The 7,398-nt window shown below is 31.8% G+C and overlaps 1 long non-coding RNA gene across 1 annotated transcript; it reads left to right on the top strand.

Annotated features, from left to right (window-relative positions):
* The first annotated feature begins 284 nt into the window (after positions 1-284).
* LOC25497764 (uncharacterized) lies at positions 285-2,068 on the top strand. The gene is made up of 2 exons (XR_003006674.2): positions 285-428; positions 1,723-2,068. It is a non-coding gene; the product is annotated as an uncharacterized lncRNA (long non-coding RNA).
* Positions 2,069-7,398: the final 5,330 nt, after the last annotated feature.

The raw sequence follows: 7,398 nt of genomic DNA, 5'->3' as shown, positions 1-7,398 counted from the left end.
CCGTGAGTTTAGCTTAGTTAGTATGGATATTGCATTTTATATGCATGGGATAAGGTTCGAACATCAGACACTCCACTTCTACACAATTTAATTGTGTGAGCTCTAGCCACTAGGCTACTTGACCAAAAAAGTCCATGCATCTATCTATCTATCTATTAAATAAATGGTATGATGTCACCATGCATTGACTTAGTTTACGCGGTTGCAAGCAATTAAACTAAACTAAAAAATGGCTTGAATGGCAAGCAACCACATGTTTTGGGTTATATAAAGTAGCATTTATTGAGTTCGTTGTAAAATTCACTAGCAAGAGATAATGGCTTCAAAGAAGTGCTTGCTTGTTTTTGTAGTTCTCTTTTTTTGTATCTTGAGTTTTTCTGCCAAAACATTAGCAAGAAACATTGTCGATTCTTCTGAACTTTATGCATGTAAGTTAACTTCCCATTAAGATACCTTTTATTATTGTATTTAGGAACTATTACGGTGAAACACGTGATAATTATGTATGACTTTAATTTGTATCCACGTTAGTGAAGATAAAAAATTATAGATGGATTCATATTTTAGAAATTGACATAATAATCTACGTTAACCACATCTAGTACTATAGTTTCCTTATATTTGATGAGATTCCAACATGTATTACTGATTTAATTTTTAATGAAATGATATAATTTATTTTTCCTACCATGAGTAAAATAGTTTTACCATAGTAATTAATCACATAAAGTTTTTGAACTGTCAATATATTCTTAAGGACCTAAAAGACCTCTAGAAGGGCTTTTAGACCCTCTCAGATGCCTCAGCGCTAGAGCTGTCAAAACGGGCCGGCCCGTTTAGCCCGAATAAATATAGGGTTTGGGCCTAAAATATTGAGCCCGAATTTTAATAGCGGCCCTTAAAAGCCCGGTACCCGTTAGGGCTAGCCCGAATGGGCCGCGGGTAGTCCGTTAGCCCGCATAACAAAAAAAAATCTATAAATTATATATATTTTTCAAATAATTATTTACTTAGTTGATTATCAAAGTAAAAAACAAAAGTGAAAATTCAATGAATTAACACAAATATAAATGTAATATAAAATTATATTTATTCATTTTGTTATTTATAGTTTTAAAGATCGAATATATAAATATCTATAACCATAACATATCTAATTTATTTAAAATCATTTTCCTCGTCGTTTTAGTTTACGATGTTTGTACGAAAATGTTTACAATTTACTTTTGTGCTAGACATTATTTAAACATATTAAAAATATTATTTATAAAAAAATTATAGCAGTGTTTTATAGTACTTTTTTAAAATAAAAAAAATATAATTTTTAATACGGACCGGCCTGTTTAGCCCGCGGCCCGTGTAGGGCCGGGCTCGGGTAGTATATTTCAAGCCCGTTTTGTCAACCGGGCTTTTTGGCCCAGTCCGCTAAAGCCCGAAGCCCGCTAGGCCGCCCGTTTTGACAGCTCTATGTCAGCGCCCTCCAGAAAGGTCACGGGGCCCAAGGCGCCGCCTCTACTCGCTTCTAGAAACCTCTAGAACACACCTAAATACCTAAATACACATGTTACTTGCCAAAGTAATCACAAATCAGGTTCATAGATGACTATAAATACAACCCTTGAGAACCTTCTTAAAGCATGACCAATACAATACAAACCCTAATACGATTATTGTACTTTTTCCAAGTTTAATTTTCTTTACATTTTTTGTTATTTTGTATAGTTTCAGATGAAAAGGGTCTGAATAAGAGACTCCTCCAAGAAAATCGAAGAGCTCCATGTAAAAGGGGAAAAAGGGACCAAATGAGACAGGCTAGAGATAATCCCCGTTGCCACAATTATCTATGAATGATATAGGTGTTATTAGGTTGTAATTAATTGTAAGAAAGATGTTAGGGAAAAATCAAAATAGAGAGACATACTGTTTGTTAAGTTTGATTTTTATTTTTGACAAATTTTTAGTTTGATTTATATTCACTGCAAATTATACTAATAGAACTATGTACCTTTTTTTTACAATGCATTGTAAATTTAAATGGTTTGAATAATTTGAGATATTATTGAAACTACATTATATGTATAGTCTTAAGGTTATTTTTCTCGTACATTCAGTGATATGTACTTCTTTCTTTAATCAATGAATATGACAAGTAATATGTTTTTAAATAAATCAATTAAAAATTCAAGAGCACTTGTATGAAATAGTAAGCAGTATCTTCCAACATAATCAAAGGTCTAGGTTTGAATGTAACCATGAAAATGCATCAATGTTAAATCTCTATGGATATAGCTTTACCATCCATTACAATTCTACCTTACTCAAGGGATTAGTCTATGTTGTTGTGTGCATAGGATAACATGTCCTAACCAAAAAACAAACCAACTAAAACAACAACATTAATCACTTATTCAATTGTTCTAATTCAAAATAGATCTTTAGTTTAATCACCTAATGATTATAATCTTTCAAGCAAAATTTTGATTTATTAATCAAAGCTTGATTATCTACAAGTGGACTCATCAATGGAAGACAATTATCTACCATTCTATGTGAGCTCTATAACATCCTAATTCCCAACGTTGATTTAATAAATAATGTGAATAAATTTAAATAAAAAGGATGTTACATATACTCATCAATTATTCATTCGAATAATAAATAATATGTCATATTTCATAATGCGGAAAATACTTCAAAAATATTTCATAAAATGAAGTCTCTTTCTCAATCGTCATTGTGGAAAATATCATAATGATCTCAAATACTTAAGATTCCTAAAATTAAACATTCAACATTTGACCTCAACCCTAGTGTTACAGATCAGAGCACGTGATTATTCGACTACATAAATAATTAGATAATAGCTACGGAAGTATATCTCTTTCGCCACCTTCTAAACGTCCCGCAAACTAAAGCTCCTCGTCCTGAGTGTATGTACCCCAAGAGTACAGACATCATAATACACAACAACAACAAAGGGGTGAGAATATTCATTGTAACATATATTGCGATACATGAATAATATATAAATAGGCATAACATCATTTGATTATCATTTACAACATATTCACAATACTTCATCGGGTTATACAACATCATTAACACATCATCATTATCATAATTTTTAAGTTTTAACACATTAAAAAAATGCACATATCACGCATAATACATCACATTGACACATATCACATATACTTCATCCCGGTACCGGTTTCTAATCAACATTTGTATGTCAGAGTTCTGTTACTGAACATACATACAACATTCGTCATTCAACATGGTCCTAAATATGATATGATGCATGAGATGAGACTCTCTAAATACTACATATAGCACATCATCAATAACTCATAACTACAACAGAATTTCATATGTCAGACTCATCATTTACGTCATCATTAATGTACATTATGATTTCTTCATTGCTCAACATTGTTATTACTCAACATTTTCATTTCTTAACATTTTTATTAAAACTCACACTCAACATTGGCTCCCCTTGTTTACTACGCACTTCATTCTAACGGCAACACGCCATACCCCTAACATTAATCATTAATTAACACACAACTTTCTATTCCCATTCTTTTTAGTCCAATCAATTCTCTCAGCATCATATACACTCTTAAATCGACCACTCATTTCATTTTAACCTAAGTTCGTTACTTCACCATTACCATTCTTTCAAACAACATCCTTTACTTTAATTTACGCCTTTATATTTTCAATTATGTTTGTCTTATTCCTTCACCTAGCATCTTCATTACCTTAAACCACTTCACCATTCTACTTGTTAATTTTGGCTCTACACCTTACCATTTTCCCTCCTATTCTTTTAGGCTCGTTAAGCTTAAGAATATATCTTCATATATAGTTTCATCATTACTATCTTCTACATTCTTAAGACACTATCACCAGTTCATGTTTTAGACTCGCCTTTACTTTGAGGTAATCACTTCTATTTATGCCTAAACACACTTTCTCATTTAGATATATAGTTTAGGGATCCTTACGTTTACATTACACACTAATGGCTATCTTAAACTCACGATTGCTTTTATAGATGTTGAAGAGTCCACTAGAAGGATTGTGCTGAAATTTCATGAAAAACGCAGCATGACCCATGTGCGACATTTTAATCATAACTCAACTTAGGAATGTCTGAATGAGGTCAAATCAAAGATAAAAGAAAGATAACACTCATATAAACAACTTTCATGAAGGAACCTAAATACAATTCGATATAGAGAGGGGTGCAAAGGTTAGTTTTCCTAAACCTAGGAAGGGTGCACGACCGTGCTGACCTCTGTGTAGTATTTTGATCATAGCTCAAGTTTTTAACGTCCTTTTGGAGTCACTCCAAAGACACATGAAATCGAACATTCATATATACAACTTTCATGTTTACATGGAAACCTAGTTCATAACAGAAAAGAGTCAAATAGTTGGTTTTACTAAGCCTTAGAAAAGAGCACGACCCTGCTGACCCCTATGTAGTATTTTGATCATATCTAGAGTTTTAGATGTTGGAATGAGGTCAAACCGACGCCAAATTAAAGATAACATACATATCTACAACTTTCATGACTACACAAAAGCCTAATTATAAACATAAAAGTACCATTTTTTATTTTTGTTTCGGTTACCGAAATCTGCGATTTAGCCTTGAAGGACTTTTCCTAACTCCGTTTTCAACCCTAAACTCACCAAACCCGATTCTAATCTTCACTCCATGATTACCCTATCATTCAAATACCAATTATTCATTAACCTACCAGATTATCCACTCTTTTAAAGGCTAAAACTCAATTAAAAAACTTAAACTAGTTTTCCTCAATTCTCATCTTTCAGTTCGTTCATCGTTATTCTCTCATCAAACTTCTCATCATAACATCAACAACTTATTAAAATTTAAGACAACCCTCCCATCATAGATTAAGATACTCTAAAGTGCAAAGATTCTCCTCCTTACCTCGATGTTTTGAAAATTGATGAATTCCTACGGCTGAATCTCTCCTTGACCGTCTCTTTATGCCTCCTCTCCTCTTAACTAGTTTTCTTCTTTGCCTCTGTTATCTTTTTCATTTTTTTTGTTGTAACCCTAATTCTCTAATCTCCTCCTCTGTTTATAACCACCAAGAGTTTGTTTCTCACTTAATCTTTTTAGCAGACTTACTATCTGTACACCCTCAGATTGGTTACTAATTCTATTATAACTATTCGACTCCACTATTTACACCTCCTTCTATTAAAACACTACTCAACTTACTTACTTAAACCTCTGTTTTGCTAAAAATATCTCTTTTTCGCTTAATCTATAATAATCTCCTAATTTTCAACAATTAATTGATTCACCTATTTCGCTCAATACCCATAACTCTTATCGAAAACATCAACATACAGTTACCTGATAATGCTAATATTACTAATATTAAATAACAACAATACTAATAAATTAATATTAAAAATTGGGGCGTTGCAAGTTCATTGACCATGATATTTGTTCATTCTAATATATATCATTTGCAGTATTAAAATGAGTAGAGTATAATGAAATAAGATAGAGTGGATACAAAGTTGAATAAAATAATTCTTTTGGTTTTTTTCGGCTACATAAGTTAACTTACGTTGGACTATAACTTACGTGACTTAACTCATATTCTCAATATGACTTAACTCACGTTGATGGTACCGAACGTGAGTTAACTCACGTTGGAGTTAATTTAAGAAATTTGAGGTAAGAATGAACAAAAACGTTTGGGAGAAGAGCAATTTTCCATTGAATAACCCATCCAACCATAAATGGCAGACCAAATTCTAGAAGATATCGGACAAAAGAAGAAGAAGAAGAAGTAACTACAATTTCCTTAGAGTTGTTTATTTTTTTAGTTTATTTTTAGTATTTTGTTTCCTTGAAATTTTTCTCCAAAGAAAAAGTACGTCTCAACTTCAATTTGAGTTTCTTAAATTCAATAAACGATCACCTCAAAAATTTGAATTTCCAAGGGTCGTGTATAACCTACTGTATGGCGTGCTACTGAATAATGAATATATTTTAATGCACTTGCCTTTTAATATGGTATATCGTTTACTAAAAAAAGGAAAAAGATACATGGACATACCAATTCCATACATCCCCTTATACCATCTATGACATGGCAATAAAAAAATTTAAAAACTTGATCTTTAAATTGAAAAATGATTAAAAGAAATAAGAAATAGAAAAGAAAAAGAAATAGAAAGGGTTTCAGATCTAGTCTTTCTCCACCACGCGACGACGACGTGCGATCTCCATCTCTCACTCTCCGCCATTTGCTACGACGGCAGATAGCTCTCTCTCCGTCATTTGGTCCGACGGCGGCCCGTAGCTCTCTCTCCATACCCTGATTAGCTCTCTCGATCTCCTTCGCCCTTCCTCTGTATGAATCAGTTTCTCCTTCTCTCTTTCTGTCGCCGAATCTCTCCGTTAAAGGTGATGTTTATCTCAAATCTTGTATTTGGTGAAGGGTAAAATAATTGTTGAATTATAAATTCATGATGAAGAAATTAATCATATTAGGGTATGATACTGAGTTAGTGAGAATTTAGGGTTAAATGATGATAGTATTTAGTTATTTAGTTCATAATTGAGTTAAAATCTATGTTATTTGCTACTGTCAGATTGTTGTATTTTTGGGTTGTTGATGATTATCATTATATTGTTGTTAGTACAAAGTTAAATTGAGGACCAAGTTAAATTATTAGTATATTATATATTATTGAGAGATAATTGAGGACCAAGTTAAAGATACTTCCTTCAAAAAAAAGTTAAAGATACTTGATCCTCAATTATCTCGGAATAATATACAATATACTAATAATTTACACAATGAATATTTTATATTCTAATATTTCCTGTTCTCGTGACCACTCCATCTGTGTGTAAAGCTACAAACCATCTTCTTGGAAACTCCTATATGATTATAGTGACCACACCATTTTTCCTATCATGCAAAACCTAACATGATTTAAGGTAGTCGCAATACTCGAGATAAAACGAGGTTTGAATGGGTGTTGGAGTATATGTGGTGTGCAAATATTATTGTTGTTTATAATATTAACCGCTGTAAATATGAAATTTCCAGTATTTAATTCAAAGTCAATGAAAATATGAATATAATAATCTCATTCAAAACATGCAACTTCTTAGAAATAAAATAAAAATATTATCTAAAAAACATTGATTTGACAAGAGTTCTTAAAAGTAAGAAACTTCTTAGAAATAGTATCTATGAAATCAACGGTAATTTGTTACCATGCATTGACTTAGTCTACTCGGTTGCAACTAAGAAACAAGTATCAATTAAATTAAACTAAAATAATACTTGGAAGACAAAAAAATCACTGATTTTGGATTAT

Source organism: Medicago truncatula, chromosome 4 (assembly GCF_003473485.1).
Source record: "Medicago truncatula cultivar Jemalong A17 chromosome 4, MtrunA17r5.0-ANR, whole genome shotgun sequence".
NCBI lineage: Eukaryota > Viridiplantae > Streptophyta > Magnoliopsida > Fabales > Fabaceae > Medicago > Medicago truncatula.
This window is presented reverse-complemented; position numbering and strand designations above follow the sequence as displayed.